The sequence below is a fragment of the Tyto alba genome, unplaced genomic scaffold, assembly GCF_018691265.1.
Source record: "Tyto alba isolate M040663 unplaced genomic scaffold, T.alba_DEE_v4.0 Super-Scaffold_1000006, whole genome shotgun sequence".
NCBI classification, from domain to species: domain Eukaryota; kingdom Metazoa; phylum Chordata; class Aves; order Strigiformes; family Tytonidae; genus Tyto; species Tyto alba.
Genome location: NW_024881272.1, coordinates 26,633,394 through 26,643,643, shown reverse-complemented (window position 1 = coordinate 26,643,643; position 10,250 = coordinate 26,633,394).

The following is a 10,250-nucleotide window of genomic DNA, read 5'->3' as shown; positions in this document are numbered from 1 at the left end:
TGAGGGCACATGAAAGATGTGCTATTTTTTAACAGTCTCTCAACTCCTTCCACTTGTTCTTTGCCCCTAAAGTCTTATTGCTACATCTGAGATACTACATGTAAATCTATCCCGAACCACATTTTTTTAGTCACTCTGTACCCTGTGATCTCTGAACTAACATCTGTCAAGAGACTGCTGCTTCGGTCAAAGCCACAAAAACATGAGGTAACACACAGCTTTCTCATTCTGAAAACCTGGTGTGGGAATGACATGAGCTTACCCACCACTTTTGCACTGGGTAAACAGCCTGCAAATGGATTTTTTTTTTTTTTTAAAAAAAAAGGTGCTTATGATTGCAAAGGATCCTGGGAAAAACTTTAAAAAAAGGCATAGTGGTGAACTGTTTCTAGCCAAGTTTCTGGCAGTCACATTGTTCGAAGATAAACCTTGCCCCTGCAGACTCTACTATTCCCAAACAAGTATTTTCTGGCACAGGACCTTTCTCACAGAGGCTGATTTGATGATCCATTGCCTGTAAAATCATAGAATAATTTAGCCTGGACAGCACCTTTGGAGGTATCTGATCCAACTCATGCCACAAGACTTCGATGGGTTGCACTAGTATCTGTCTAAAGGGAAAGGAAAGATAATGCGATGGAGATAGCTTCGGGAACTGTAATAGAAACATATTTGATGATTAGGATGGTTTTATTGCTTTTCCTGTTCGGGAAATTAATAAAGGTGTCTTCATAAGGCAGAAACATCCAGTGGGTTAGGAATAAGGAATTAACAGCCTTGGCTCTGCTTTGAATATACATTCTCCGCTGTACAACACTGAATAGAACGATTGTTCTTTTTGAATTGCCTAACGAAAACGCTATCATCATCTTCAGCAGCAGTAAGAGAGATCTGTGTTTAGTGGATAAAACACTTCCCAGCAGTCAGGAATCCCTATTCCAGCTCTGACACTGGCTTGCTCTGTCACGTCAGACAATCCACTTTAGTTCTGTGTCCTCTTTTTCCTCTCATCTGCAAAATGTCCTTTGAGATGTACTGATGAAAATCTCTGAGTGAACTTCGAAAATGCAAGTTACTATTTTAATTGGGAGTGTATATAGTCCTGCTTGAATGACTGAATGCTTGATATAAAAGGATTGGAAAACAAAACTTTTTCTTGACATAAAGTCACGTGAAAGCTGCCAGAAACCCGGCATTTTTAGGTTTCAATAGGTATTTACCTGAATCCTACTTGACTTGAAAAGCTCTAGGTTTAATGAAGCCCAAGTTCAGGGCTTGGTCAAGTGAGCAAGTTGTCCCTGTTATTTGCAGAACAGAGATACTTCTGGAAAGCTGGACTGTAGCAAGGATGGTCATTCCCAAACACAGGGCTCTGAGCACAGCCTGACTGTACTCTCTGCCGAGCTCACACTGATATTAGGGACAAGCAGCATATGACAGCCCAGAAGGAGTTATGAGTAGAGAAACTGGGTGATAAGTTTCTACTTTTACTGAACGTTCAGTTTGGCTCAACAAGTAAATTCCACTGGGGAAAAGCTCTCAGATCCTACATCTTCAAATATGCTGAGGTTAGGCTCTGTTCTTTGGAGGAAGCTGGACACAAAATTAACTGACTTAATTTCTGTTTTGAAGCTGGCTCTACACATGGAAACAACACAATTTGTCCTTATGCCTGAGTGGGCACAGAAATCCTGGGCAAAGAAATGGGAGAGCCCCTCTGTCCATATAAATGAAACCTTAGCACTCTCTCAATCCAGACAGAGGACTTTGCTGCAGAGTGACTGCATAACCAGGTCTAGAACATTCCCCTTTTCTAGACCATAAAACAGTAATTTCCAGATGGGGGAAGAACAAAGGAGAAAGATCATAATTGGATCTCACTGTTTGTGGTTTTATTTTCTCCCCTCCCTTGGCTCTCTAATGAGAGTCAGCAATTTGAAGAGTTTGTGGACATAGTGTTCACTGGAGGAGCTTTCATTTCATGGTTCCCCATTTGTGTTCATTGCCAACTTTACAGCTAATTGAAACAAAACTGAACTTGTAGATTAAATGGCAACCCCTGGGATTTGTTTCTGCAATTACCAGCACTCCTCCTAGACAGATTCTAATTCAATAGCAAGTTCCTGGACCCACATGCAGAAAACACTGGGAAAAATCACACTGTCTGGATGACATCAGAGTTAACTCTGTCCAGTCCATTACAGCCCCTGCAGTCCTTAACAACTGTAGGTAAAACCCTGGTCTGTTGAAATCTGGGAAATTTGCCACCAGCTTCATACAGTTAGATGAAGGCTAGGATTTCACCTTGGAAGACTGAAGAAACTGTATTTTCTTGACAACACAATGTTTCCAGCTTCGCAGCTTGCCTTGCAATGGCTTAAGTTTTACAGAGCGCATTTTCCCTCAGTGTGGTCAAAGCTATTCATGCATTTCATAAAAACACATGCTCAGCTTTGGAGCATAACCTTTTTCAAGCCCCTAGCAGATACCCTTGTGCCCAGATTGAATTCCCTGGGGGGGAAGAAAGGGGGCTACAAAATGCAGCATTTGCAAAAAGCTTTTTGAAAGCTGTTTCCAGGGGTTAACAAGAAACCAGTCACCTCAGAACTATTTTCACCAACAGATATTCAATTTGAAAAGTATTCACAGATCATGGAATGAATGTGTGGTTAAGCAGATTCATAATGCAATACTAGGCAAGAACAAAATTGGCTTTTGCTGTATCTTCTCACTGGCAAACAGAGCTAGAGAGAATGCACACTGACTGGCAATGATTTCTACTACCATATCCATTTCCATGGTATAAAGCAAAATTAATCTGCCAACTCACTGACAAACTTTCTCCACTTCTAATTCAATTGAACCTGCTCTCATTCCAGACAGTGCAGCTGGGAAGTTAACCTGATAGAACAGAGCAGGAACCAGCCATATCTGGTTCTGGATCACCTTTTCTTGCCCTCTTTCAGCTCACCAGTAGGAATTTAAGCATGGAACAAACCCTAAATTGCTCTAAGTGATGTTACAAGCCAAACAATCCTTGGCTCAGCCCTGGGAAACAGGCAGGTTTCATCCAGCTTTTTTCACATCAAAGGATCTAGTAAAACTGGAACAGGTATGGGAGAGAATGACTGGAGAACTTCTGTGTGAGAATGGACTAAGCTGCTTGAAGGTAGAAAAGGAGACAGATAGGCTCAAGGTCTACAAAACTACAGGGAACATTGAGTGAGTGATGAGGGACAGACAGTACCCTGCAAGTTCTGAGAGCTGCAGGACATCAGCTGGGATCAGCTGGAGGTGCGTACAGAGCAGAAGAGGGGAGATAGGTCTGTACATAATTGCACAGGCAGTCAAACTATGGAGCTCTCTGCCACTTGTCAGCCATTTATATGGGCTCAAAAGTTAGGTAGACAAAAGCATGAAAGAAAAATCAAGTGCAGAGGTATTAAAACACAACAGTTACCACTTCTGGCCCAAAGTCACTGAACCACAATTTTCCAGAGGCTGAGAGGGAACACCTTGGGGAAGTATTGATATCATCTGTCTTGTCTTTATACTTTTCCCTGGACATTTGCTCTAAACTACCAGTGCAGACAGAATCCTTAAGAAACTGGGTATAAGAACATAAGAGCTGTCATGCTGGGTCAGGCCAAAGATCCATTTGTGCTCAGAACCAGACACTTGCTCATGCTAAAGGAGGGAGCATAGGAAAGAAATACAGCCCTGCTTCTCTCAGCAACGGTCCCCTGCCACTCAGGTTCTCACAATCTGCAGTGTAAGGACATTGCAAGCCAGAGACTTACAGATGTTTATTTACCTTGGTGGATTTAAAAAGTGATTGAACAACTCTAACGGGAGGGAAATTCACCTATGATTTCAGTCTTTACATGGGTTCAGCTGCCTGAGCATCTCTGCCTTCCTGTCTGTCTCCTTTCTGAAGGATTGTCTGATTCAGTGAAGCACAACAGAGATGGAGAGCTCACTGATGCTACATTTCTTCACATCTTGTGGAAATAGTCAGGTAGAGGGGAATGAAATCTTATTAGCTCTCCCAGGGAGAGAAAGCATGCTCAGCCTAAGCCCTATTAGACATCAGAGAACTCACACAGGGTGGTGTGTATTAGAAAGGTGGCAGTATGTGTCCTGCCCTCACAGGGTAATTAGTTTTGTTGTCAAGTTGGCTGCTGAGACCCGGTCCATTTGCCCAATTCAATCCACACTGGGCTTCCCACATCTTTGCTCCAAAGCCCTGTTTATGAAGACAAAAAACAGGGACTTGGCGGCTGCCATGCAAATGTCACATTTTATGAGCAAGACAATTGCTGTAAGAAAGGCTTTTTTCTTCTTTTTTTTTTTTTTTTGGGGGGGGGCAGGCTTTCAATTCATGGCCTAGGTCTCCATGCCCCCCGGCTGTCCCACCACACAGTAAAGAAATGGACACTGCAAATTTCTGTCTGAGGCCAGCCTTGGCAACGGAGCCAATGAGAAGAGAAACAGTCTGTGCTCTAATAAGTAAAATATTTATGTCTTGCTTTGGCTAACATACCCTCTCTCAATAAAATATTTTTCCCAGGAGGAAATCTAAGAAAGGGAGGGAGTTCCTTTATTATGTCCCCAAATCATTCTTTTCCACTCCCCTTCAAAAGCCTCAAAATCAAAGGACACTGTACTCTGAAGCTTTTTGTTGCCATTCTTGACTTTGTTATCATTAGTTATTACAATCATTACATTGATTACCATTACAAGTTCTCAAGAGGCCCTGGCTAATCAGCACCCCATTCCAGGAAATGCTCTGACAAATCTCTCACAGCATATACATACCCAAAGCTTGTAGTCTAAAAAGACTAGCTAAACAGACTGTTAACCCGTTCCCATGCCAGGGAATTGCAGTGCAGAAAACTCAAGCAGTTTAGAGACAGTGGAAGCCCAGATCAGAGGGGGAACAAAGCTCTTAACTGATGCTAAAGAGAGCGGCCTGGTCATTTCTCACTGGGATTCAGGTGACCATTCTGCCACGTGAAGAGATCCCCCAGAGACTCTTCACCCACGGAAGAGTCATTGATGGTGTTCTGCACTTCAACTCATTGCTAAGCTCAGAGCCAACCAGCGCTCCAGGCTTATGGCTCAAATAGCTACCCGTGTGATTTAGGGCAGGCCCTAGTTCAGGTGGAAGGTTACTGGCCTGACACGTACAGGGCAGATTCACCTTGCTGGGAACTGCTACTCCTGTGCATCAGGACAGATGGCACATGCTGCCTTTCTACAGAAGACTATGCTGCTGCTCCTGAGTCACTAAAAATTTTAACCTCTTTCTGTGCACATCTTCTCCACCACTCTTCAGTGCAGGTGACAAGATCACTCATGGAACTGCTCTCTCTTGCTAGTGTTATATTACAGATGTTTTTGGCCTATCTCAGATGGTGACTTGTATCATCTTTCTTATTTAAGGGAGGAGATGGATCTTCTGTACCCACCCAAGTGAAGAGGAAGACTGAGCTTTGATGGAGCAAGATTTTACCTTGGAAAGCTACAGTCAAATGCAGTCAAATTTTGATTCTTACAAAGATGTGCTCATCTATTTAGAAACAAAGCTGTGTTGGCACTAACCACAAGACACATCCTTGTCAATCTGAAGATCCTCCTCCAGTTTTGCTGTGATTAACTGGCAGGGGATTAACAAGAAGGAAGGCAGGAGACACCACTCTTGTTGCAGAGATACGCCTCCCCCCCCCCCAATCCCCCCAGAATGCTTTTTGCTCACTGCTTACCTGAATTTCAGATCAACCTCACACGCATTTACAGATCATTCTTCGACATCTATCTGAGACCCCATTTCAATAAAATCACAGAGTTTTGTTTATGTTTACAATACCTATGTGTGAATTCAGGAAGCTGTGCTCTTGGGGTAAAACAGATGAAACATCATTTTCTTTACTTGCCTTAGGCCTTCTCTGCAAAGCTACTGCACCTTGGCCTTGACAGCTTCCAAACGGCAGCTGCGGGACAATCCAGGAGGCACAGCTGTGATTTGAGCTGGCCCTTATTAGATCCTAAAAAGTGTGTATGTGACACGGATACTAGGAATGTCTCAATCTTGAAAAAGGTTTCAGTGGTGACTCACCTTATTATATCCCACAGAATCCGACTCAGTGATAAACCCTTAGTAACCTGCCTGCATTATGTTTTTGTGTTGGAAATCCAGCTACCAGCTCTCAGATGACAAAACCCTGCAGATGTCACTTCAGCTCTGTTTGAACTAATGACCTCCAAGCAAAGGGCTCCACATTTGCCTACTACTCCGCAGATTTACCCAGCCTCTCCTTCTCAGTCACCAGCCTCCCAGAAACTGTGGTATGGTGGAGAGGAGAAGAGGAGAGCAACAAACAAAAATACCCCCAGACTTTGTTACCTCTGAAGGAACCACAAGAGGAAAAGTCCCATGGATACCAATAGCAAAAACACATACAAACTGGAAGAAAAAGAGAAAAGAAAACCCTATTTGGGATTTTAAAAGTTGAGCACGCACACACAATACCCTTTGGCAAAGGAGCCCAGGCCGGAAAGTGTTGAAACTCCAACATGCTGTGCTCAGAGAAGGTGTTAATGGTCCAGCCATCCTGTATTATTACACACAAACAGGAGAGGCCCTGCAGAACTGTAGGGGTCTTTTAAGATCCCCACCCAGATGGAAAGAGCAGAGAGAGTTATGTAGTATTAACACAAGGGGAGAGGAAGGAAAGGGGTGAAGGAAAGGTAATGTCCCAAGCACTACAGCTCTGAGCCAACAAGGCAGGTCTGTTGTGTCTCACACATTGAAATGGGGATTCTCGGGCTGCTCCCCACACACACACCTCAGCCTCTGCTTCATGCACTTGCGGCAGGACACTGGGGCTCCTCTCCTCTATGGGACTCTGTGGGCCAGACCTGTGATTTATTGACCAGCTGCATTTAGGGTCACCGGTCCCAAACTCCTTTAAACTCCCAGTCGGAGACAGAGGTTTCAGGCACTTTGTCTGCTTGGAAGGAACCACCCAAGATGTGTTTGCACTCACTAACATGATCATAGATACTGGCTCTTATGCTTGAAGAAAGAAGTACTGGAAAGGTTGTGACACTGGCCTATGTGTGTTTGCTCAATGAGAGCTAGTGAAATCTTCACCCAAGTGTCAACCTCCCTGGCCCTACAACCAGACACCAAAATCTTCATGTGGCTATGAGCTCCCAGGAACAAAGCTCTGAGTGAAAGCCAGGAGTGTGCGTGCTTGTGGTCTAGGAATTTACAGGCAATATGGAATGGGTGGTTTCTTCCCCAAAGTCTGCCACCACACAGTGGGATACCCAAGAACTGCTTCGCTTGGCCAGCAATGCCGTTACAAAATCTCATCTCCAGAAAAAAAAAAAAAATTGGTCATATCCAAGTGCAAGATAAAGCTTTGCAAGTATTAATACTGAGGGGAGAGACATTATTAGACTGCATAAGACTACAGAGAGTAGCTGATTCTTCATTGTGCAGAGGTTTTAATAAATACTGATATTTTCTAAATCAGCCATAAATAAAATGGGCTTAGGTGGAAGAGACACTCAGTGAAGTTCTGCTAGCTAACCTCTCAAAGAGCACCATCTGTGATAGTATTGAACAGTCATGAATCTCTACTGCAACACATAAAGTTTGTGCATAACCTCCATAACCAGCTGCTATGAGAGCTTATTCATGTCCAGAATAAAATACTGCTGAAATTCAAACAATAAGCTGAATTTCTTTAGAGACCAGTACTGGCTTTCACAATTGAAGACATGATTCGCCACCATCATCTGTATAAGAATTCTTCTCAGAAAAGTTTGGAGACCATTTTTAACTGGTCTGTCAAGGGGCAATTCCAGAGTTATAATCAACTGCGCATTACTAGGCAAAGTGCTGGACTGTTGAACTCAGGTACAGTTTTCCTGTGAATTAGATCAGATTCCTGATATAGGAGAAACTTAGGGTCTCTGTTCTGTTTTCACTTCTGAGAGCTTAACACGAATGTTACTGACTTCAACCAAGTGATTTCCAACTTCAACCTGTGAGAATGCAGGATCAAACCGCAATGTGCTATATTTCGAAATATTTTTTCACAATAAGTTGGTTTAGTGAACTCACTTTTCACCCCTAGAGAGATGACTGTAATGAGATCACACAGAGAAAAGATATGGAGTTTCACCCTAATCTCCAGGAGACAACAGACCATATCCAAAAATCCTCTCTCAATTCAGTAGTGCTTTCAGTTGCCGAGCAATACCATCTATGGAGGTAATTTGAAGGAAGCAGCAAGGTCAGAAATACAGCTGTCACATGAAGATTTGGAGTGTACCTATCAGAGATGCTGTAAGGAACTGTATGCTCCCAGTTTAGGAAATTCTTCAGTCTATGCTTTTGCTAAAGCCTCACGACCTGGAGTATCATGAATATCAGAGATTTTTTCTACTGATCTGTTTTAACTCTACTTTTTTTTAGAAAATAAAAAGTTCTTTGGAATCATACTTTCTAATAGGAACAACTTCAAAATGCGTCACAAAGGTGGGACCACATTTAACATCTTCCTGCGGATAAATCTGCTGTGACTTTTCCTTCAGCAACAGAAAGCAGCATGACAGGTTGATTTCAGGCACTAGATAGATCAGATCTGAACTGTATTGCTACAAGGAAATGAGAATCATAAAAATGACTCTCATAAAATCCTGCAGCAAATTAGTGTGATCAGATGGCACTAATCCTAGTCCAACGCTCCAGCTAACAAATCTGTGAGGGGGAATGTTTGTCCCTGCCCCATCTGCCTTACTCCAAGATTTAACCGCTGTATTTAATCCTTCATTTTCAACACTAACATTTTACATTCAAGAAAAAAGAAAAAAAAAGTGGTGTTCGTCAGTTCTAATTAAATTACATGCTTTATTTTTTTCATTAAATAGCCTAAAAGGAAATAAACTGGAATAAATACTCTAACAAATGATTTAGAAGTATTTTATATGTATCTAAGAAGGGAGCCAAATATAAATTGACAGCTTAGTGCAAGAGAACTTCAATCTGGGTTTTATTGCAATAACAAAAGTGCGTATTTAAAAGCCTTCACACAGAGCATCTATTCAGAAACAAGCCCGAAGACAGTCAGGGAATTAAAAAGAGGATAGTGTTTTGAATTAATCTAGAACATTTTTGCGGATTAGTTTACAAGCACAGAATGCCTCAGGGAGCTAGGGAGAGCACAGAGCACTGAAGTCAGAGGGATCTGTCTTTTTCCTGTTGCTGGTGATTAGTTCATATCTCTTTGACACCATGTTTACAAGCCCCTAATTGCCTCATTAATACCTCATTATTACTTAGAAAGTGAAGAAGCTTTTAGCTTTGAAGCCGCTTTGCTGCACTTGAAGGCAAATATAGGGTGAATTTTGAATGTGTTGGTACTAATTAAAGTTGAAGTCTGTTTCCTGTTGCTTGTGGGTGGGTGTTAATAGCTTCAAAGAAAAAATTAGGCTTCAATTTATATTACACACCTCCTAACTTACACACAGAGGAATAAGTGCAAGTAAGAAGCCCAGTCCTGTAAACTGGATTTACAAAGGGACATGGATCCACACGTCTATTTTCTTTCATGCTTTTTCAACGTGGACCAGACTCGATGGATGCTCGTTCAGTCTGGGTTAGAATGCCTGGAACAGACTGAAGATGGCCAGTTCAGTCCATGCAGACAGAGCATGTACCTTCCCCTGCTGTCACGCATGTACGGGGCACCATATTCTCATTTTGCACCAGAACCAGAAAGAGAAACTGATTAACCACGGTATAAATCTAACCCAGGTCTATCTGCCTTCTGCTCTAGGTGGACATTGTTTCCAGGTCACCCTGGGAAAGCTTGTTTCAAAGGCAAAACTAAAATCAGGTGCAAAAAGCTCATCTCATGATCTTTCACTTCCAACCATATGTACATACTTTATATACATATACATAAATGTATGTATAGTCATATAAAAGATAAGTATGCACGTATACATAATGACATACAGTATATCACTGCATCCAGTAAGCACATTTCTCCTGAAACGTGTCTGAAGTTGTGAGATCTTTTAACAGGGATCCAGTTTTCTGGACTGTGCACCACTATTTCAGTATACAAATTGCAAATAAGCCAATGACCACAATTATGGTTACTGGATTATTGTATACATGAATAAATGAGATGTTTAGAATCTTACTTGAGACATAGAGATGCACCGGC